At 41.0% G+C, this 25,107-nt stretch overlaps 2 pseudogenes; one reads left to right on the forward strand and one right to left on the reverse strand.

Annotated features, from left to right (window-relative positions):
• Positions 1-829: 829 nt before the first annotated feature.
• LOC121439145 lies at positions 830-1,329 on the reverse strand (annotated as a pseudogene).
• Positions 1,330-18,678: 17,349 nt separating this feature from the next.
• On the forward strand, positions 18,679-19,362 carry LOC121439147 (annotated as a pseudogene).
• The last annotated feature ends 5,745 nt before the right edge of the window (positions 19,363-25,107 follow it).

The following is a 25,107-nucleotide window of genomic DNA, read 5'->3' on the forward strand; positions in this document are numbered from 1 at the left end:
CTGATGCTTAACCGGACCCTGAAAATACAGCTTTGGTCTGTAATGCTTTTGTACAAAACCTTTCATTTTATAAAACAATTTGATGTTTAAAGACAGACAATATTCAAAAGAGAAGCAGAATGTGACTTCACATGAATGAACAGACGTAAAAGCTTTATTTTGTCAAAAGGTGTTATAAAGCTCTCACGGCGTAGTTCGTAGGCGTGGAGTAAGATGATGAAAAGAAGGAAGTCTCAGCTTTCCACAGTGGGGAGGAGAACTGAAAAAGAGACTCGAAAGACAGCTTTACATTATCACACTTTACTTATGTATGATATACAGGGACCCTGCAAAACAGTTAGATGCATTTGGTCTACAAAGGAGTGCTTAGCATGCTCAAAGAGGCACAAGCTGGGTTTTTGTTTGTTTGTTTGTTTGTTTGTTTCTTTCTTTCTTTCTTTCGTTTCATTTTACCACAGGTGTAAGTTGTATGTGTTTCTCATAGATGTACCCATGGAAGAGCGATAGGTAAAACATAGTTTCCGCAGTGATGAAACTCTTGTCTGTTTAACAGTCTTAAAGATAGGCGCAAGCTGTTCTAAGCATTCTCCTTCATTACACATGACACATCTTTACACACCTCGTTTGCGGACCCAAATAGAAAGGAGCAGGGCCTTTATTATGAGAGGAGGGAAATCCTTATCTCAGGCTGTAAATTATAGCAAGAGGGAGTATTGACATGCATCCCAGCAGAAGCCAGTGTCATGAGATTGCCACAGGGTCTTACCGAGATGCTGTAGCTATGCTGTTTTGTTCACTGGTGATGTCAGTTGGTAGAAAGGAGCTGTGGCTACTGTTGCTGCTGCTGTTGCTGCTGCTGCTGCTGCTACAGCTGCACTTCCTCCTGCTGCTGCTGCTGCACAGGTGCGGTGCTGAAAGGGGATGTCCCCAGGCTGTAAATAGCTTAGCTGGCTCTTGGAGGACAGCTGTGCAGCCCTAGTCCAGTCCTCTCTGTATAGGAATGTGCACTGGTACTTGTTCCCTGGCATCAAGTTATATAGTTATCTTGAAGAGGCATCTGCAGGCAACAAAGTGCCCAATCTCTGAGGCACTTTAGCTCTCCGGTGAGGCTGATACTTAGGAGTTCGGGTATTTCTTTCTGTGTAGGGTCTTCAGTCTCTGTGGCTCTTGGAAAAATGGCGTTTTTTCGGCTTCTGTAAGGCGTTTCCACTGGTATCCCAGTTGCTTGCTGATCTCTGTGTTTTGCATGCTGGGGTTCTCCAGGGCCAACTTGCGCCTCTGACCACGAGACCACAGCATAAATGCATTCATGGGGTGCTTGACATGGCCTTCTATGCCCTCTTTATGACTGCCATCCGTGCCAAAGGATATCTTTTCTCCAGAGCCGATGATATCCTGAGGCTGTAAGCGAGGACTGCAGTAATCATGATTCAATATGCTGAACATTGTGGATGAGTTATATTGAACCAAAGAGAGAGAGAGAGAGAGAGAGAGAGAGAGAGAGAGAGAGAGAGAACACTAGGTGTAGGAGCAGTAGGGGTGGGGAGAAAAAAGCCAAAAGTTAAAGTGTAAGAGCTGAAAGTTACTATCCAATATGTGTTTGTCACAAAGATTTTGTTATTTAAAGTCTGTAACAAAATATCCATGTCTCCACCCTCAGCAGCTCCCTTAGACTAGCCCCACCTATTGTGCCATGTCAGCACCTGTAGAACCAGCCATTATCGAGCAAACCACTCCAATACGGGGACTGTTAGATGCTGTACTTCTACACTCCCTAACAATGCATCTTTTCTCACTCATTTTTTCCCCATCCAGACTGAGGGGACAACAAGGGGCATATTAGTGAACGTTTTTGTCCTGCAATGCAATTGATTTTCATGATGGACTAACATGAGAAACTAAAAAATTAAAGAAAACCACTGGGGACAGTGGAAAGGATAAGCACAAATCAATCATTTGTATTTTGGTCCTATAAGAAAGTTTAACACTGAAAACATAAATAAATAGTATAACCTGGTTCCATAGTCCAATATAAATATGGGTGCTATGCTAGGGGCAAAACCCAGTAGCAGAACATGTGCTGACTTTTGAAGCCAGGAAAAGCTGTGTTATGTTTTCTCTAAGGTTTACCTGGGAACTTGTAAGGCCTGATGGCTTTGCAGTGTGGACACAGGTAATATTAGTTTCTTTGATCACCGTTCATGAGTAAGAGTTTCATCCTTCTCTTAATAATGTAATGTAACACAGCACCTTCAAAGCTCAGCAATGTCTGTCTTCAGAGCTCCAGTGTTGCCTGCTTAAAGCAATTACAGCTGGACTTGTTAAATATTAATATTTCTTCAAATAAGGAGGAGACAGACAAGAGCATTGGACCTTCACCTATGCATCCCTTCACTCCTCCCAGCTGGTTGTAGGTGATTAGGCCCTAATTCTATGAGATCGCAAGGTCTTCTGAGTGTAATAGAGACTAAATACTAAAAATGAGGAGGAGGTCCACCTACACAGCTTTGTGAAGCCATTATTTAAAAGGTATTATAAAACGGCCAAGGCCCAGATATTGCCAAACATCTCTCCTCTCCTAAAAACAAAGTATGTTTTAGTTATTACTTTTATGTCTCGTGGCATTTTTATTTATTTATTTATTTATTATGTATCCAATATTCTGTCTGTATGCCTGAAGGCCAGAAGAGGGCGCCAGATGGTTGTGAGCCACCATGTGGTTGCTGGGAATTGAACTCAGGACCTTTGGAAGAGCAGGCAATGCTCTTAACCACTGAGCCATCTCTCCAGCCCCTCGTGGCATTTTTAAATCAAAAGGAACAATACAGACACACACACACACACACACACAGACATATATACACACACTATAATCAGGTCAATCTCATACACACACACACACACACACACACACACAGTGAAATGGCTAAATATTGGCCAGGCCGTGGTGACTCACGCCTTTAATCCCAGCACTGGAGAAGCAGAGGCAGGCGGATCTCAGTGAGTTCAAGGCCAGCGTGGTCTAAAAGAGCTAGTTCCAGGAAAGGAAGAAAGAAAAGAAAGAAAGAAAGAAAGAAAGAAAGAAAGAAAGAAAGAAAGAAAGAAAGAGAAAGAAAGACAAGAGAAAATATGGCTATAGGTGTTGGTTCTCTGAATACCATACCTGTGTTTTGGTTCTCATTAACCAGACAGCTACAACAAAATAGTAAATACTTAAATGTCAAATCCAGGTAATCTTATTTGCTACCACCAGCCATATATAGATTCTGAAAGATATAACGGTGTATCTTCATGTTAACAAAATATGACGTAATGATGTATGTCTATTCACTTATGTCTTTGTTAACTTTGTCAAATTTAACTACTCTGTGACTCCGAGTCACATAAAAAGTACGAAACTGTGATAGTTTATAAAAGCATACTTTTATAAAAGGGTTCTTAAAATGAGATTCCCAGTCTCTGGATGGCCTGTATCTATGACTTAAAGTTTATCTTGATACTAAAAGAGCTTCAATACAAGGTTAAAAATTTTTAAGACTCAAAGAGCACAAAGTTATAAAATTCTAATTTATGATGGTTACTTGCTGTAAGCTCTTGAAGATTATTAAGCCATATGTGTTAATGGCCAGTTTCCTTAAAAATTATCAAATTCTCTAACGTATGCAGAACTAGGTTTGTTGTCAAGCTAATGGAAATGTGATTCGTTGACAGAGACAAGCTTGAAAGGAGGGACCATTTCTGTCTCCCATTATGTAGACTTCTGTGTAGGTTGTCAAAGTAAATATCCTGAAACAAGTATCTCAAGACAAGATTAAAGTAACTTAAACTTTCTTTCATGTAAAATAATACTCAAAATCACATATACTAAAAGCAAAGCCAAACCTAGCTATTGAAAATAAAAATGAATGTTTGAGTAAAATAGACTACCTTTATAAGATACTTGCATGACAGGATGTCCCTAAGACCCAAGTACTTCCACTGGATGGAGCACGATCCCACCAGACTCAATTGCATGTAAGCCTCATCACAGGATACGGGGGCACTGGAAAAATAAGATCTACCAGAAGCCTGTTGCTGCTGTCTCTGTCTATATAAACATGACCAGTTCTGTCTGTGTAGGCTTGGCCAGCTCTTGCCCTGTGGAGGATCTTGCCCCCACAGAGTCTACAAGTCTACACCCATATCCTAAATGCCTCAAACAACAGAGACAAATACCAACTACTCTGATCTTACTGTCTCCCATACTGAAATGCCAGGATGCTGCGAACAGAAGAACCTGGTACCTAGCCCACCACCTGACAGGTGCGAGACCTGCGTGCCCTCTACTCTAGGTTTCAGTTCTTCCTGTTAACAAAAACTAATTCCAGGTCGACTCCCTTACCACCCATGTTCCGTGATTAGGGGGTAATGATTCAGACTATCCAAGTGATCTCCTTGGAAATCCAATGAAAAATGACTCAGTAGGATTCTACTTCTCTTTTAAATTGCCAATTAGGTACTGAACTTAATGGACTTGTTTTTAAAAAGGCCTCCAGGTGTTTGTTCCTTATCTGTGGGTCTGATGCAACAAACAGCTGACTACAGTTATTTTATCCTGCTATAGGACTCTGCTACATTGTCTAACCAGTTGTACTTTACCTTACTAAACAAAACCTATGTTGCCTTTACTCTTAATGATATCCCACAAGGTTGTACAGTTACTGCCACCCGGCTTGTGTTCTTTACCATCTGTTGAGTTTTATTGTGGCCCTTGGATAAACCATCCTCTGAGGCACTCTCACTGCTGTCCTTTCTACATTGTCCCTTTTGTCAGCTCAGAAAGAATTCTGCATTCTAAACTTCTAAGAACATTTCAGGTGATCTCTGAGGGGAGGTATCCAACTTATCCCACTTGTCGCCATGCTGCACATTGCTTTTGGGACCAAAGCAGAACCAAAGCAGCTGGCCAGTAGCCTCAAAAAAAAAAATCTGTTCACTTCTCTGCTTCATCAGCTCTCAAAAACCCTAGAGAAATTTCAGATCAGCTTACCATCCTTCAGAACCAACTTGTTTCTTTGGCTGCTGCAACACCTTCCCCAAGGCTAGACCTGATTGCTGCTAAAGAGAGGATCTGTGTCCTCCTCTTCCAAAGATGCTTCTTTTGCACCAACAAGTCCTAACTGGTTTGAGATGAGTCCCAAAGACACAGGGACCAGCAAAAATCTAATCCTCCTTCCAGTTCGGGATTTTAGTTTCGTCCCACTGGAGATCCTCTGCTGGTCACTCCTTTCCTCCTTATTATCCACAAACTCACATTTTAACCCTGCCTTTTAATTACTGAATTTCCCCTTGTACCCATAAAGAGATTCCATGTAAGTTCTCCCAGTGGCTCTCATCCCACAACAGCCACCTGTGCAACAACAATAGGAACCTCACGCGTAAAACGTACCAATCAGGTTAAGGGAGACCTGGTCTTGGTACAGCAAAGCATAGTCACTCAGTAGATTCCCTGGCTGCAGTGTTCTGCCAGTCACAGAGGACTGGACTTAATAACTACCAAAAAGGAAGGCATCTGTGCCTTTCATGGGGAGAATGCTCTTTGTATGCAACCCAGTCTGGGTGAGTACCAGAAACACTAAATGGCTATTAAAAAGATTTAAAACTGTAAAGATTCCTCTGTTGACAGTTCTATGTTTAGGTCTGTACTCCATTTCTTATTGGATTATTTGTTCCTTTGATAACCAATTTCTTGAGTTCTTTGTATATTTTGGAGATCAGACCTCTGTCTGATGTGGGGTTAGTGAAGATTTTTTTTTCCCAATTCTGTAGGCTGTCATCATGTCCTGTGCTTTACTGAAGCTTTGTAGTTTCAGGAGGTCCCATTTATTGTTTCTCTCAGTGTCTGTGCTACTGGAGTTATATTTAAGGAGTGGTATCCTGTGCGTTCACTTTCTTTTCTAAGAGGTTCAGTGTGGCTGGATTTATGTTGAAGTCTTTGATCCATTTGGACTTGAGTTTTGTGCATGGTGATAGATGTGTGTAGGGATAAGTCCCGCCCCTTAGGGGGCGTGTTCGCCTCGGGCTAATGTCTGCCTATAAATTTGGCGAGCAAGCTCCGAGCGCTTGCTTCTGCTTTCCTGGTCTCCGCGGGAACGGTGGTTCTGTAAGTCTATTTCTACATTAAAGCTATATATATATTTTTACACTCTGTCTGCATTCATTTACGCCGTTACATTTTGGCGTCCAACGTCGGGCTATTTTGCCCCCGACTCAAGCGGGTAGCCCGCTAGCTAACACAGCACCCTCCCCGGTGCTGTTTTTCAGTTCGTGACTCCGGCCCCAGTGCCGAGTCCGAGACACACTCGCGACACAGGCCCATTCTGCCTGCCTTGGCTAAGTTTTGCAGCGGAACCCCACTGCCTGAATTAGCAGAAGCTCAAGTACTTGCGGTTTTGCAACAAAAGCTGCCACAGCGTCAGATTTGGTCTGTTACAAAGTGACTTGGCCGGTTGTGGTGGCCCACGCCGGTAGGATTTGCTGAAGGAGGCAGAGGCAGGAGGATCACAAGTTTGAGGCCGGCCAGGCAGTGGTAGAGCACGCCTTTAATCCCAGCACTTGGGAAGCAGAGGCAGGCAGATCTCTGTGAGTTTGAGGCCTGCCAGGCCTTGGTAGTGCACGCCTTCAATCCCAGCACTTGGGAGGCAGAGACAGGCGGATCTCTGTGAGTTCAAGGCCAGCCTGGTCTACAAGAGCTAGTTCTAGGACAGGCTCCAAAAACACAGAGACCACCACTGGCAGGAACCGATCTTTGCAGGTAAAAAAATTTTCTTTTATAAATAAAATGTCTGAACACATTACTATTCAAGAATTTAATGATTTTTTTAATTGTACCATGTGGGAGATTTTACAAGAGGTGTCTATCACCCCACATATATGGATCCTTCTGGGATTCGTAGTTTTCATTGGCACCAAATGGTTTGATAATAGAAATATGATAAAGTCTTTACGAGACGAATCCAGGATTCTTAAGGTAGAGATTGAACGCTTAAAAACAATTGAGAATGATAACAATCTTCTCAAGAATCAGGTTGAAGTTCTCCAGACTGATAACAATCTTTTCGAGAATCGGTTTGAAGTTCTCCAGGCTGATAACAATCTTCTCAAGAATCAGGTTGAAGTTCTTCAGGCTGATGTTAAGGAGAAATTCATTACTATGGAAGAGGGAACAGCTGATCTGGACCATAAGATTCAGTCCCTTTCTGTAGGAAATGAAACATTAACTGAGAGAATCAAAACTGCTGAATGTGACAATCGGATTTTGTCTAAAGCTTATGACAGATTGACGGAAAGATTGTCAATACAAGAAGGCACGGTTTATGCCATAAAAATTATGTCCAAAGATGAGATGTTATCTCTAACGGACAAACTTCATATTTTAGAATCCTCAATGAAGGCTTTGGAACATAATTCTGGACAGGAGATTCAGACATTGCAGAAAGCAATGGTGAATAGAATTGAAAAGATTGAGGAATTTCTAAATTCTGATGAGGAAGAGCAAAGGGTAGAAAGGAAAATTTTAACTACATCTGTGGGTAAGTCTCTCCGGGACAATTTCCACAAAGCTCTACCTACAGCTCTACCTGCCTTTCCAGTAATAACAACAGAGAAGGTGATTGGTTCCAAAAACCCTAGGGTCATCAAGGAGGATACATGGGAACCTGTGCGTATGAATGATCTCAAGGAAATAAAACAGGCTGTCATGACTTTTGGGATGCAAGCCTCTTTTGTTAAGGAGATGCTAAGATCTTGGGCCACGACAAGCAGAGCAACCCCCTCAGACTGGCTCCAGCTGAGCTCTGCGGTACTGGAGAGTGGACCGCAATTGAAATGGAAATGCTTATTCAGGCAAGAGGCTAGACTCTTAGAACAGCAGGAAAAAGCGAAGGGAATTGACATTTCCCTAGATCAAATTCTAGGTGAAGGGCTCTTTTCTGATCCTCAGGAACAAGCTAATTTGGATGAAAACACACTCTCCATGTGTACTACAGCAGCCTTAAGGGCTTGGGACAGGGTACAAGACCCAGGACAGAGAATGGAATCATTTGTCAGAGTTAAACAGGGTCAGAGAGAACCCTTTAGTGACTTTTTACAAAGATTAACTAAGGCTGTACAAATAGGAATATCTGACCCAGAAGCAAGACGTATAATGATTGAGTCTTTGGCTTATGAAAATGCAAATGTGGAATGCAAAAGGATTTTGGGTCCTTTAAAGCTCAGATCAGCACCGTTGGAAGAATGGGTCTTGCATACACTCAATGTTGATACATTTGATTATGGCACTGAAGCATGGGTAGAAGAAGCAATTTCCAATGGTAAAAGGAGACACCAGAATACCAAATGTTTTAATTGTGGAAAAATGGGTCATATTAAAAGGAATTGTAAACAACGGATTTTCAGAAATAATAATAATAATAATAATGCATCTTTCAGAAATAATAATAATAATGCATCTTCTAGAAATAACAGAAATAGGAGGACTCAGCCTTCAGGTTTATGTAGAAGATGTGGAAAGGGCAGACATTGGACGAATGAATGCAGGTCTACAAGAGATAGACAAGGCAACCTGATACAGCCGGGAAACGTGAGAGGGGGGCCCTCACAGGCCCCCATGGCAAACATGGTTCAGTCATATCCAGTTTCTGCAGAGAACGTGCCTCATCAGGACAATTAGGAAGCCCCATGCCTACTGTTACAAGCAATAATGATCAGAAAGATAAGTTACGTGTGTTTTGGCAAACTTCTATAAATGATCAAAGACCTAAACTGAGAGTGTGTGTAAATGGCATTTTTATTACTGGCCTGCTGGACACAGGTGCTGATGTAAGTATCATTACCCCAGAATCTTGGCATCCGTATTGGCCTCTTCAGAATGTAAATGTTCAGCTCCTGGGAATTGGAACCCTATCTCGAGTAAGGCAGAGCACGAGATGGGTTGAATGTATAGGGCCAGAGGGACAAATAGGAAAATTAAAGCCATATGTAGCCAATATTGCAATGAATTTATGGGGTCGTGACCTATTACAACAATGGAATACTGAAATTAACATTCCTGCTAAATCTAGAGCCTATATTTCTGAGAATAATATTAAAAGATATTACAAACTGAGAAAACCGGCCATTCGGGCTGTAAAAGAACAAGCAATTGATGTCCCTTCAGAGATACCAACAGCCTTGCCTCTAAAATGGTTGACTGAGAAACCAATATGGACAAAGCAATGGCCTTTAGCTGAGGAAAAGTTACAGGCTTTAGAACAGCTGGTACAAGAACAATTAGATGCTGGACATATAGAAGAATCTACCAGCCCTTGGAATTCTCCTGTATTTGTGGTTAAGAAAAAATCAGGTAAATGGAGAATGGTGACAGATCTCAGGGCCATCAACAAGGTTATTCAACCTATGGGCCCTCTGCAATCTGGAATTCCTTTGCCCTCTTTATTACCAAAAGGATGGCCTCTCATAGTTATTGATTTAAAGGATTGTTTTTTCACTATACCTTTGCAAAAAGAAGATAGAGAAAAATTTGCCTTCACAGTGCCTACTTATAACAATTCTCAACCTTCGAGGAGGTACCACTGGACCGTTCTCCCCCAGGGTATGTTAAATAGCCCCTCCCTGTGCCAATATTTTGTGAACCAACCATTACAAATAATACGCAAGAAATTTCCCAAATCTATAGTATACCATTACATGGACGACATCTTGTTATCCGATTCAAACATGGATACCTTGAACAGACTGTTTGAAGAAATAAAGATACTTTTACCTAAATGGGGATTGCAATTAGCTCCTGAAAAGATTCAGAAGGGAGATTCTGTTAATTATTTAGGTTATAAAATAGGTTTGCAAAAAATTAAGACACAAAAAGCACAAATTAGGAGAGATCGCCTACGGACTCTTAATGACTTTCAAAGACTGTTAGGAGACATTTCCAGTCTACGACCAGCTATTGGAATAACACCTGATTTAATAATTCATTTGAACAAAACCTTGGATGGTGATAAAGATTTAAACAGTCCCAGAGAATTAACAGCTGAAGCAGAAAAGGAACTGACAATGATTGAGGAAAAATTACAACAGGCACATGTGGACAGGGTGAATCCAGAGCTCGATTGTATTCTCGTCATACTACCATCAAAAATTTCTCCTACAGGAATTTTAATGCAGAGAGATGATATTATTTTGGAATGGATCTTTTTACCACATAAACCAAGTAAGAAACTGAAAACTTATGTGGAAAAAGTCTCTGAGTTAATTATAAAAGGCAAGCTGAGACTTCGTCAACTAGCAGGCATAGACCCAGCAGAAATTATAGTGCCTTTCACTGCTGATGAACTAAAGAAATTATGGGAAGATAATGAACCATGGCAAAGAGCTTGTGCTAATTTTTTGGGAGACATTAATAACAACTATCCAAAAAGCAAGCGGCTTAACTTCATAAAGAGAACTTCTTGGATTCTTCCTCGAATCGTCCGTGATGCTCCAATAACTGGAGCCCGTACATTCTATACTGATGCCAATAAATCAGGGAAGGCAGGTTACAAATCAGAAGACTTGGATAAGGTGGAACAAAGTCCGTATACTTCTGTCCAGAAGGCGGAATTATATGCCATTCTTATGGTGCTAAGGGATTTTAAAGAACCTATTAATATAGTTACAGATTCACAATACGCAGAAAGAGTTATTTTACATATTGAAACTGCTGAATTTATACCTGATGATACTGAACTAACCTCATTGTTCCTCCAGGTTCAAGATTTGATCAGGAACAGGCTTTGCCCTATGTACATAACACACATCCGATCCCATACGGGTCTGCCAGGTCCTCTAGCACAAGGTAATGCAGAAATTGATCAATTATTGATTGGTAGTGTGCTACAAGCCTCTGAATTTCATAAAAAACATCATGTTAATAGCAAAGGTTTGAAGAAAGAGTTTTCAATTACATGGCAACAAGCTAAGGAGATTGTAAAGAAATGCCCTACTTGCTCTTTCTATAACCAAACGCCACTGCCTGCAGGGGCTAATCCAAAGGGCACCCAAAGGAATGAAATCTGGCAGATGGATGTGTTCCACTTTGCAGAATTTGGCAAATTAAAATATGTACACCACACCATAGACACGTATTCAGGTTTTCAATGGGCTACTGCCCTGAGCTCAGAAAAGGCTGATTCAGTAATCACACATTTATTGGAAGTTATGGCCATCATGGGTATACCTGCGCAAATAAAGACAGATAATGGTCCAGCATATGTATCTAAGAAAATGAAACACTTTTTTGATTATTATAATATAAAACACATTACAGGTATACCAAATAATCCTACAGGTCAGGCAGTTATAGAAAGATCAAATCGTACTATAAAGGATATGCTGAACAAACAGAAAGGGACTGAAAATACCCCCAGAAATAGATTACATAATGCTTTACTAACCTTGAATTTTCTTAACGCTAATGAGAAAGGAACGACAGCAGCAGAAAGACATTGGATAATGGAAAAGTCTGCTGAACTAAATCAACCGATTTATTTCAAAGATGTGCTGACCTCTCAGTGGAAGCCAGGAGATGTGCTACGTTGGGGAAGGGGTTTTGCTCTTGTTTCCACAGGAGAAGAAAAATTGTGGATACCATCAAAATTAATAAAGTTTCGATTTGAAGAGGAGAAACCTCTTGGAAAGGAGAAATGACAACTCATCCACAACGATGATATTCATACAGGTGGTAAGAAAAACATATAGAATGGGGGCAGGGTTCTGTTCTTATCTCCACAGGAAAACACTCATCTTTGAGAAATTCAAGGGACCCTGGATGTTTGGATACTGACAGATGGAAAAATACCTGCCCAATAGGAAATATCAAGACACCTGAATGGGTTGTGTAAGTAATATTAAACCATATTTCTAAATTTATAAAGCTGGTTTTGAAGTTGGACTCTGGCTCAGTCCCTCTCCAATTCCAAGCCTGTTAGTAAGAGAAAAACCCAGAGTTTCTGGAGTTTCTGTCTCATGTCAAGAGCCATGATATGGGACAGAAAGAAATATGAGTTTAGAAAACATCTTTGCTTCTCTTCATATCTATCATACTTTTCATTGAATATATCTATCATGTCTTTCATTGAATATATATATATATATATGTCTATATGATTAATGTTTAAGTTTTTCATAATGAACAATGAGTTTTTCCTGAAGTGACATTTGAAGTTTCCAGGAAGAAGATGGGGCCCCATAACAACAACTCCACCTGGTTGATATGACGTCATGATACTGATAGCGCTACTACAAGACCTGCTTTTGGTACCAGCTGCACAAGACAGTTCCAACTTGGTTAGCTGAAATGGTGCACATCTTATACAACATTTTGGCCAGACCTGCACGAAAATACTCAGAGACTATTTGCAATTTTAAAAGACATTATCTTGAAATTTAACCATCATTTTACTTTCACAGGATCCCCCAGAAAGAACGTCGCCCCTATGACAGCTGGAAGTAATTCTAGAGAACGACGTCCCCTCTCCCAGTAAAGTTTGCCCTTGGGTTTAGGGACATCATTTAGGGGTTGATTATAATTAGTATATGATTGAGGGTTGGGAGAGGAATTTTATAAGCTCAAGGATCATTTTGAAAAAAAAAAAAGAGGGAATGATGGGATAATAGATTTATAATTGTGAGTTACTGCTTTTAGACAAATATATTGGTATCAATTCTTGTATAGTGAAACAAAGTTAAATTATATGGACTATTGTACGCATGCATGTTTCTACCTCTGTTTAAAACATTTTTATGTATTGACATATATTGTATTGATATATATATTGTATATATTTACCATATTGCAGTGTACATTTCTACCTCTGATTAAGATACTTATATAATATTTGTGTATTGATATATATTTACCTACTGCAATGTATATTTGTACATTGTTTATATTTGGAGGTCATTGTCCTCATTTGTTTCACAGTCGTTTATTGTCTTAGTCTTTAAGTTAGATAGATATTGAGAATTATATAGACTAATTGTCATCTAAGTTTGTCATTTATAATTAGACTAATCAGGTTCTTTAGATATATAGAGATTATACTCAGTATAGATAGATAATCTTCAACCTCTTCAAAGAGCTGTAGAATATGGCCTTTAATCTAACTCAGAGTTTCGTGATAGTGAGACACAATTGCTCCTGGCAACACCGCTCTATTCCCGAGAGAATGTTGAGCACCAAAAACACTCCACCTGGAGCCTTTCTATTTTGGCAGAACTGGCCTTTGGGCAAAGAAATGCCCATACCTCAACCACTGACACAGATACAGAGCATGCATCAATGGATAAAACCGGACTGTCATATCCTGCCAAGACAGGGTAAGATAGTTTTGAAAAGTTCCTTGCCTTTAATAATGGTATGTCAGTTATGTTAGGCCTTAGCCAAAATTGGTTGACTCAACGTTGCAAACGAGACTTTGGGTGATTGCCCAGGTAGTCAGTTGTCTCTGTCAATTGTTGCACATTTTGGATATATCTCGTTTGTTGAGTAGTGTTTATTCCCTTCTCAGATCTTTGACTGAGTTGAAGATTATATAATTGTAGTTACTCTTTACATTATTTGGACTCCTTGAGATAGAATGTTTAGCAAAGCTTTTGTTCTCAATATTGTTTGTTATATTTATTATTTGTTGTTATTGTATGTAGTTGTATTTGGTTTAGTTCTGTCTTATTTAGACAAAAAGGGGAGATGTAGGGATAAGTCCCGCCCCTTAGGGGGCGTGTTCGCCTCGGGCTAATGTCTGCCTATAAATTTGGCGAGCAAGCTCCGAGTGCTTGCTTCTGCTTTCCTGGTCTCCGCGGGAACGGTGGTTCTGTAAGTCTATTTCTACATTAAAGCTATATATATATTTTTACACTCTGTCTGCATTCATTTACGCCGTTACAGATATGGGTCTATTTTCATTCTTCTATGTGTTTACATCCAGTTATGCCAGCACCATTTGTTAAATATGCTTTCTTTTTTCCATCTGATATATTTTGCTTCTTGGTCTAAAATCAGGTGTTGAAGGTGTATGGATTAATATCTGGGTCTTTGATTCCCTTCCATTGGTCCTCCTGTCTATTTTTATGCCATTACCAGGCTGTTTTTAGTACTTTAGCTCTGTAGTAGAGTTTGAAGTCAGGGATTGTGATGCCTCCAGAAGTTCTTTTATTGTGCAGGATTGTTTTGCCTGAAGTTCCATAATTTTTTTGTAGTTTCTATTGCTGTTATGATTCAGTTGTTGTGGCATCTTCTTCAGTTAATTGATGTTCCAGATAACAGGTTCTATAACTAATCTACTTCTGTGGGTTGAATGCTGTCTGTAGCAAATATCACTATCAATAACTCAAATAATAAATTAGAAGATTACTATGAATAAGATACTTGTTAAGTAATAATACTATTAGTGAATAAAAGTTTTAATGACACTATATATAATAATACATTAGTTTGATTGGAAAGGAAAATAACTTAAATAAGTATACAGTGAGACTGGTGGTATCAAGTTGTTACTTGGGAAGTTGTAAAGAGTCACGCTCATAACCGCACAAATATGTAAGACAAAGGCAAAAAAAGGGACTGATTTTTTTTTGAGTTCATATTTACAGTAGACTTAAAACAACAGGAAAAATATATGGCCAAGTATCATAAACTAGGACTACCTTGAAACTTTGGGGTATGTAACAGTATGAAGAATGGGTGTAAAGAAAGAAAACAGAAGTTGGAAAAAGAAACCAATGGAAAAGTAAAGGAAGAAAAGAGAGTATAAGCAGGAAAAACAGTAAAACCATATATAATTGGAATAGGGGATGGAATACAATCTTGTACTATATAGGTAAGAAATGACTATTGTATCAACAGGGAGTACTGGGTGAAGATATAAAATAAGGGACTTTCTGGCAAATAAATAGCTACAATTCTGGGCATTGTTTCACAAACTTTAAAAGCCAGAATTAGGATTTGGAGACTGAATCTACATAAATTCAGGGCTACTATGGTTGATACAGGGAGTTTCAAGTTACCTAGGCTTCTTGGTGAGACCATATTGGGAAAAAAAAACAAATAAACAAATAGTCAACCATAACAGAAAGGGAGTAACTGAATGGGAAAGAAGAAAGAATATCCAACAGGAAATGTAAGAAAATGAGATTAAGCCAGACAGTGGTGGCACAGCCTTTAATCCCAGCACGAAGAAGGCAGAGGAAGGTGAATCTCTGTGAGTTTGGGCAAACCTGGTCTAGAGTGAGTTCCAGGACAAGCTCCAAAGCTACAGATAAGTCCAGTCTTGATAAACACACCCCCCCCCCCCCGCAAAAGAAGAAGAAGAAGAAGAAGAAGAAGAAGAAGAAGAAGAAGAAGAAGAAGAAGGACGAGGTGGAGGAGGAGGAGAAGGACAAGGAGAAGGAGGAGAAGAAGAAGAGGAGGAGGAGAAGGACAAGGAGGAGAAGAAGGAGAAGGAGGAGAAGGAGAAGGAGAAGGAGGAGGAGAAGGAGAAGGAGGAGAAGAAGAAGAGGAGGAGAAGGAGGAGAAGGAGGAGGAGAAGGAGAAGGAGAAGGAGGAGGAGGAGAAGGAGAAGGAGGAGAAGGAGGAGGAGGAGATGGAGGAGAAGAAGAAGAAGAAGAAGAAGAAGAAGAAGAAGAAGAAGAAGAAAATGAGATTACTAACCTAATTGTTGATTTCTTGTAGTCTGATCTGTTGCTTTGGTTCCTTGCATCTAGTCAGATCTGTGTTCTGAATTACTTTTAAATGACCCTTTTTTGTTGTTGTTAGCTCCCAACTTTAGTGTATGGCTTTTTCTTGATTCTGTTCTATGAGCCATGGATAGCTTGGTTGAATTCCACCCAGCAGTGGCTTCCACCCAGCTGATTCCACTGCTGATTTCCCACTGGCCTAGTACAGTGTCAAAATTTGTATAAACACTAAAATTCTCCACTAAATAAAATTAACCGATCAATGTAGTTACTCCTCCTTCTAAAGCACACAGGCTTTGATGTGGCAATTTTCTTAAGGGAAATTATTTCACAAAGCAGTTGTCTGTGCCTACCCAAGCTATTGCATGACACAACAATACATAATATTCTAGAAGTACTATTGTATGAAACTTCGCATTTAAATAAAAATTTTAAAAAACAAAAAAAATTTTGTTTAGGTTTGGTGTTTAGGTCATTCAACTTTGCCTTTTCTAGTTGGTACATAAATATGGTGTTTCTGGCAGCAGTCACTGAGAGCAGCTCTGCTTCTTCCTTTTTTTTTTTTTTTTTTTTTTTTTGTTTTGCTTTTCAAGACAGGGCTTCTCTGTATAATAGCCCTGGCAGTCCTGGAACTCCCTCTGTAGACCAGACTGGTCTTGAACTTATAGATCCATCTGCCTCTGCCTCCGAAGTGCACCAGAGCTGCCCTATTTTTTAAATTAATTATTTATTAACTTTTCATTTATAGTACCTCTGTCTTGGAAATTTCTTTGTCTAAATGCTTTTACTCCGTTTTTACTGGGAGGAATTGCTGGTATGGCAGTGGTGACTGTTTTTGTAGTAGTTGTAGAAGTTGGTTAGTTTTTGTTAACTTGACACAGGCTAGCATCATCTGGAAAAAGGGAAACTCAATTGAAAAATAATGCCTCTTACAGATTACTTGAAGTTAAGTTCCAGAACATCTTTTGGATTGATGATTGATGTGATAGGGTCAAGGCAACTGAGGAAGGAGAGGTGTGTTGCTGCAAGCAATATTAGAAGAGTAATTCATGTATCCCTTTGAAATCAAACATAGAGCTACAGAATTAGGTCACCCTTCTCAGGTTTAGAGGCAATTTAGGGGAGTATTTCCTCTCTATGCCATTAAGGAATGGTATGTTCCTTTCAAAGGCAGGAGTCTCTTAGGAATGATACCAATTTCAATTCCAAATACCTCACCAATTCAGTGTGGGTACTGAACACAACTCACAGAGAAGAAAAGACTATGGTGTGATTAAACTAAGGACCCTGACTACTATGGTGTATATGATGGTGAAGGATTATGGGAGATGAGACATGTGCACCTAAGTGTGTGAGCACACACTTAAGGCAGGAACCTCCATCCCTACACCAACATGACATCAATACCTAAAGTCTTGATTCTTTATGTCAGTAGAGGCATCCAGTGCCCACTGGACAGGTATGATTTCACTGTGAACAACTTGTAATGCTATATGACACAAAGACATCAAACACACATATGCAAACACACACACACACACATATACACAGAGATAGACACTGTGGGCAGACTCAAAGATACTGTGTTCACACATACAAACACACACAGAGGGGAAGAAGAAAGAGAGTCTGAGAGAATCACTCATTCATTCACACACTCACTCATTCACTCACTGGAGAACACCTATGGAAGCCATGGCCAAGGAAACTCTTCATTTGGCCTGTGCCACAGTCTCACTCCTTTGCCAGCACAGACCCACTGCACTTTCTTCCACTGTGACTACCGCAACATCATTACCTCTAGTCAATAAACACTGAAAAGATTACTGTAGTGCCCCCCAAAGCCTGGGATTCTCTGGATGACAGCCTTCCTGCATTTTAGGTGGGAATCTCTGGAATCTCATTGGCTTTTCAGGGGAGAAAGTGGCAGTCATCACTTGGTTACCAGGTTTTGTCTCCTCCTTGCCTTGTGTTGACACAGAAGCCCTCAGAGCAGAGTGTGCAAGATTAATGCTTAAGATTACAACAGCCACACCTGAAATTGCTTTGTTGACTCTAGACAAGTGCTGTTCCTTCAGAGCTGTGCACAGAGAAAACAGACAGAAGGTCACAAGAGTGTATCCTGGCTCACAGTGGAGCCAGGCAGTCAGGGCCTCCCATAATCTTATTTGAGAGGCCACAAGTTACATATAGATCTTTCTCCTGGAAAAAACCTTTTCTCGAGCTTTTTGACCTCTCCAAATGCTTTCTGTTTCCAACTTTCGTGCTTTCTGGCTATCACCTCAATAGAGAACTTCTTTCCCTTTCCAAATAAAAGCCTTTCAGAATCACACTTTTCTAACCACTTTGGAAATAAAAAGTTAACCATCACTAACAGTTAAGGAATCTTTTACCAAAAACACATTTGAATTATATTACTAAAGATGGATAACGAAAAATGACCTAATAAGAAAATGGGGGCTCTGATTTAGAGTACTTTTACCTTATCTTTGTAATAAGAAGGTGATTGATGTTTGAAACCCAGGTGCTAAGCCAGCTTTATAGGAGAACAGTGCACCTGGTATGTGTGTGGGTGGGGGGGTGTTTGTGTGGGAGTGTAGAAGTACAGCATCTAACAGTCCCCATATTGGAGTGGTTTGCTCGATAATTGGTGGTTCAGCAGGTGCTGACATGGCACAATAGGTGGGGCTAGTCTAAGGGAGCTGCTGAGGGTGGAGACACGGATATTTTGTTACAGACTTTAAATAACAAAATCTTTGTGACAAACACATATTGGATAGTAACTTTCAGCTCTTACACTTTAACTTTTGGCTTTTTTCTCCCCACCCCTACTGCTCCTACACCTAGTGTTCTCTCTCTCTCTCTCTCTCTCTCTCTCTCTCTCTCTCTCTCTCTCTCTCTTTTTGGTTACAATATAACTCATCCACAATGTTCAGCATATTGAATCATGATTACTGCAGTCCTCGCTTACAGCCTCAGGATATCATCGGCTCTGGAGAAAAGATATCCTTTGGCACGGATGGCAGTCATAAAGAGGGCATAGAAGGCCATGTCAAGCGCCCCATGAATGCATTTATGCTGTGGTCTCGTGGTCAGAGGCGCAAGGTGGCCCTGGAGAACCCCAGCATGCAAAACACAGAGATCAGCAAGCAACTGGGATACCAGTGGAAACGCCTTACAGAAGCCGAAAAAACGCCATTTTTCCAAGAGCCACAGAGACTGAAGACCCTACACAGAAAGAAATACCCGAACTCCTAAGTATCAGCCTCACCGGAGAGCTAAAGTGCCTCAGAGATTGGGCACTTTGTTGCCTGCAGATGCCTCTTCAAGATAACTATATAACTTGATGCCAGGGAACAAGTACCAGTGCACATTCCTATACAGAGAGGACTGGACTAGGGCTGCACAGCTGTCCTCCAAGAGCCAGCTAAGCTATTTACAGCCTGGGGACATCCCCTTTCAGCACCGCACCTGTGCAGCAGCAGCAGCAGGAGGAAGTGCAGCTGTAGCAGCAGCAGCAGCAGCAACAGCAGCAGCAACAGTAGCCACAGCTCCTTTCTACCAACTGACATCACCAGTGAACAAAACAGCATAGCTACAGCATCTCGGTAAGACCCTGTGGCAATCTCATGACACTGGCTTCTGCTGGGATGCATGTCAATACTCCCTCTTGCTATAATTTACAGCCTGAGATAAGGATTTCCCTCCTCTCATAATAAAGGCCCTGCTCCTTTCTATTTGGGTCCGCAAACGAGGTGTGTAAAGATGTGTCATGTGTAATGAAGGAGAATGCTTAGAACAGCTTGCGCCTATCTTTAAGACTGTTAAACAGACAAGAGTTTCATCACTGCGGAAACTATGTTTTACCTATCGCTCTTCCATGGGTACATCTATGAGAAACACATACAACTTACACCTGTGGTAAAATGAAACGAAAGAAAGAAAGAAACAAACAAACAAACAAACAAACAAAAACCCAGCTTGTGCCTCTTTGAGCATGCTAAGCACTCCTTTGTAGACCAAATGCATCTAACTGTTTTGCAGGGTCCCTGTATATCATACATAAGTAAAGTGTGATAATGTAAAGCTGTCTTTCGAGTCTCTTTTTCAGTTCTCCTCCCCACTGTGGAAAGCTGAGACTTCCTTCTTTTCATCATCTTACTCCACGCCTACGAACTACGCCGTGAGAGCTTTATAACACCTTTTGACAAAATAAAGCTTTTACGTCTGTTCATTCATGTGAAGTCACATTCTGCTTCTCTTTTGAATATTGTCTGTCTTTAAACATCAAATTGTTTTATAAAATGAAAGGTTTTGTACAAAAGCATTACAGACCAAAGCTGTATTTTCAGGGTCCGGTTAAGCATCAGAAATGGAATGGGCACGGGAACAAGCTATACAGGCCAAGTAGTTGAATGTACTAACACTTCAAGACTCCATGCATATAAAGTGACTGGACTGATACAAAAGGTGTAACGAGGGGACCGGGATGTGCTGAGGGGAGTGAGTGGTGCATGACATTTGCCCATTCACTCAACTGGCAGATTTTAAGCTAAGGAGGTTTGAAGTACCCCTGTCTGGTTATAATAAACAAGCTTAAAACAAAAATGAAGACTCTGTGCACAGGATCCCCTGCAAATGTTTCCTCTGGGAACCTCCAGGAACCATAGGTTGTGGTTAACTCCAGGCTTCTAAAGGTTTATACCCAGAACTTAAATTAGCTCTTCCATTTTCATCAGCGTAATCCCGCAGAATGCTTTCCTCATTATAATTTATGTTGCACAATACAGTCTTGCCCAATCACATTTGAATGACTGACTGTAAGTCAGACATACCTCTAAAGCATTGGTTGGAAGAAAACAACAGACACTGAGCCTATGCGGTGACCTGCTGTAACACTAGCTATAATACAACATGGAATATTATCCAGAGAACCTTGGGATATTTTGAGCACTTTGAATCGAAAAGAGTGTTTGAAATGGTCTTAAAACCTGTGAGCTTTACTCCACTTTCAAAGCATCTAGTGTAAACACTAAATTATTGGCACTGATTGTGTACATAAATTATTAGATTGCTCTCTAGAATTCAATGAAACAGTCAGTGGCACTACTATGCTTCTAACTCATGGGGTTCTGTTCGTTTGGTTTGGTCTTGTGAGACAGGTTTCTCTGTGTAGCCTTTACTGTCCTGGAATGTCTTTTGTAGGGCAGGCTGGCCTGGAACTCAGAGATCCACCTGCCTCTGCCACCACCACCTGGTAATTGGGTTTTATGGGTGTGTTCCAGCACTGTTTCAATGTCTATGAACTCAAATAAGGTTCCATAAGTCTTTGAATAGATTTTTAACTCAAATGAGTGAAAATATATCTCTCCTAGGGGATACCTGTGTATCTTTCTCTGGAAAGTTTCTGCATGAATTCTCCATCACTTTTTGTGACTTCTCTCCTTTGTGTGAATTATATATGCTAAGTGCTAGCTAACTAGAGAACTGTCCACATTCCAGAATCAGGTGTTACCCACCCCGTTACCCTGCCTTCAATGACTCAGCAACAATGCCTTCCCATCACTGAGGGCCAATGTGACACATTTCCACTGTCCCCGCCTTACCTGAATTTTCCCTAGGTGCATGCTCCATATCCCAACACCCCCATAAGGCTTGCTCTCTGGTCTTCCACTGTCTCTACCCCGACTCAGAGTTAGCCATTTCTCAGTTGTGTGAGGTCTGTTGCATGGTGTGATCATTGTGGCATTCCTGGGACCCCCATCACCAAGGTACCCCTTGATCAGAAACCCTTTCACAAAGAGATGTAGATAAAGGGCAATGATCTCAATGATTCCTCTAGCTATCCAAAGATTTCCTCTTTCTCACCTGGACCTACTTAGGAATTATCTTCCTCCTCCTCCCTTGTGGACCTGTTGCCATGGAATCTTTCCAGTTAATCCTGGCGTGAACTTTGGAGGCAGCTCTCTGTCTAGAATTTCAGGCCTTTTCTCCAGACAGCCTATCACACTGTCCTCTTTGCAGTGAAAAGTGGAATTGGCAGCTAAATTTTTGGAGTTGGAGAGATTTTGCTCCTTTTTTTGGGCATCTCTTCATTGATACTTCCTGCTCTGAACTTTTTCTGGGTTATACCAAGAAGTACAAACCTGGCAACTGACTACAGTGCCAATATCTGGGAGAAACTTTCAGACCAATGGTGTAAAAGGGACCCACAGAACAGGCACAGCTAAAAAGGACCTGCAACACTCTTTTGTTCTGCTGCCTAACTCTTGAGGTTATAGCGAAACAAAGAGATTTGTACAGGAACAACTTGTGTTATGGAAGGGAGTTGGGAGCAAACTGCATGAGATTTCAATGAAAATGCAAGCTAGATAGGATAAAACTACACTGTAAATAATTTCCAAAAAGAATATATTTAAACTCTCAAACAATATCAATATTATTTTTTTTCCTTTTGAAAGAAAATGGACCAGTATATCAGAATATGTTATCATAGTAACAAAACATGAAACCACGATAATCTTATTAATTTAAGTAAAGGAGTTGTCTCTTCATCTGTGAAATTAGCAGGTGTTGTTTACTGGGCACTTCCTACTGACCTGGGGACTCTGAGATCCTTTGTTCCTTGATATTTACATTTCAAAGACTCAACAACAGGAAGAGTTAAGAAGGGTGGTAGATCGTTCTCTCTCTCTCTCTCTCTCTCTCTCTCTCTCTCTCTCTCTCTCTCTAGTGTGTGTGTGTGTGTGTTTCATGTGTAAATTGAATGTCTTGATCCTGCCTCAAAATCTGTGTGTTTATGTGTGTGTGTGAGAGAGAGAGCAGTAAAGGGAGACGGAGACACACAGACACCACAGACACAGACACAGACACACATGGGAGAGAATAGAGGAGTGAGAGAGAGTGTGTGTGTGTGTGTGTGTGTGTGTGTGTGTGTGTGTGTGTGTTTGTGAGTCTGTGTGTCTGTGCATACGTAATGAGGGCAGGGGAAGGATCCCTGTATGTATGCTGACACAGAGGCTGCAACCTTATGGAACCAACCCACTGGAAGTGTCTCACACCGTATGGGAGTTTTTTCTAGCTAATTCCCCGAAGTCTTTGTAGGGTTAGTGGTGAAGTAGTCTGGAATTGAGAATGGTATCATTCCCGAGAGATGAAGGCTTGTGGTGCTTACCCAGACCTTCTGTCAGGAGCTTTGGGTGGAAGGGATAGGGTTGGTAGGTGGGCCTCGAGGAACCCAAGGGGAGAGTGGACAAGATCTCTGAAGCAGGAGCCAAGGCCCCACAAGCAGCATTGCCTGTTAGCAGTTCCACTGTCCTGAGATTTTTCACATGAATAACACTGGTAGCCATCCATATTTCCAGGGGTCGGTCATAAGTGGGTGACAGACTGCCCTGCAGGAGGAGGAAACTAACTCCCTCCCTCCTTTGCTCAGCTGAAAGGAAGGACACTAAATCTTGGCCACACTCAAGAGCACTAGCAGGAGGCAGTCCCATACCATGCTTTTGTAAGGTTCAGCATCCCAGCTGTGCTGCCCCAACTCCAGCCCCACCCGGCATCCCTTACCTTAGGAAAAGCTCATGTTTTCCACATACTAATGAAATCAGTGACAGGTACATCAGTCCCCTGCCTCTCTAACTTCAAGGCACACCCAGCATGTTATGAAGTTTGAGACTCCTGGAATCCATGTTCTTCCATCTGAGGATATCTCAGAACTCCCGTTTACCCTCTCAGCAGTTTTCAAGTAAATTATGTCTAAAGCCCCCAGGCCCCATCCTCCATTCCCCACTCCTGCCCAGTGTTTTATTGCTCTCCTTCTCCATGACACAGAGTTAGAGGGCCATCCTGACCCAGGGCAAAGGCTTTGGAGGGAAAGATGGAGGCAGATGGCCTGAAAAGCCTAACAAGTAACTAAAGAGTAGACAGTAGATGTCAAAATGAGTACGCAGACTTGGTGCAGCACTAATAATAAAGGCAGACCAAAGGGTTAAGGGAAGATGTCCCAAGAACAAAATGATGATCCTATCTCAGTTAGGGATGCAGGCTCGGAGATCCAGTAGAAACAGCAGCATTAGGACTCTTCAGATTTTATCTCCTTCCTTCCCAGCTGTGAGCTGTGTTAAGTTTGGGCTCTGGGCCTGCTTGTAAACTTATAACCTGGAGCTCAGTGGAAAAGGAGAGAAGGCTTAAAATGACCTGGAGATTAAATGATTTAAAATGATTAAAATGAAAGGAGAGTGGGTGGGGGTAAAAGTAGGGAGCTAACATAGGGAGGGTCCTCAGACTCTTTGCCTTTTGGCAGGTGGCCATGTCAGAGGAGAAGCAGGTTGCAACTGACTTCAGGACATCAGCCTCCCAGGAAGCAAATCTCTGAAGGGTGAATTTTGGTCAGGCCATCTCTTGCATCTGAGGTACGTTTACGTTTGTTGCTACCTTTTTTCTCTCCTATCTAGCATGGCGTGAATGGGTGTGGAAAGATTCCCACTGCCTTAAATGTGGCATGATTATCTCATGGAAATACCCCATTTTACTGGGCATTTTTACCCATGGATTATCATAGAGATGATTTCCTCCTGAGCTGTACTGTTTAGCTGAAGCAATGACTCTTATACAATAATAATGATAGTTTAAATAGGATTTTGATGATTGACAGTCCTTAGTAAATACAGCGAGGGACAGTGATGGGAGGTTCGCTAACTAGGAAAACTAAGAGAGGTAAAAGCAAGATGGGATGTCGTTCCCATTCTTGATAAAACAGGGGCTGAGAGGATACAAAATTAGAACAAAAAAATGACACACAGCTAGTATTCCTGGGGAGCCATACAGACTGTGGCTTAGGTTACTGATTAAGAAAATCAAATGAGTCTCAGGAGCCCAGCGAGCTCGGGTTCTTTTAATCTTAATGTTGGAAGATGTCTTCACAGGTTTTGCAGTGCATCATAGCTGAAATATAGCTATAAAGAAGGACTTAAGGTTAACATTTTTTGTTAATGGCTTTGATTTTAAAAAACAAAGTCTTGGAAAATAATTTTAAGCATACTTTGATAGCTTACTGAGGATTTTAAGGTCCCTCTAGATTAGGGAACAGGAAGGGATAATGGCAACCTAGCTACTGATGGCTAATGTGCCTTTCTTGCTAGGATGACTTGGTGACCAAAAGGGAGATGATGAATTCCTAGTTCCCTGTTCTGATGAGTGGGTAACCTGAGGGGCCAAGGTGGAGATGACCCATCATTTTCCATTAATAAAAGCTCAGACTTCGAACCTTTAAGGACTTCTTTGTAACATTTCCTTTGAGATAAAATATAAGGTAATTGGTACTTTCTTTGTAGCCTCATGAGATGCTTGTGTTCCTGC

This window comes from Microtus oregoni, unplaced genomic scaffold (genome assembly GCF_018167655.1).
Source record: "Microtus oregoni isolate MIOR12 unplaced genomic scaffold, Mior012 000060F_006, whole genome shotgun sequence".
Lineage (NCBI taxonomy): Eukaryota > Metazoa > Chordata > Mammalia > Rodentia > Cricetidae > Microtus > Microtus oregoni.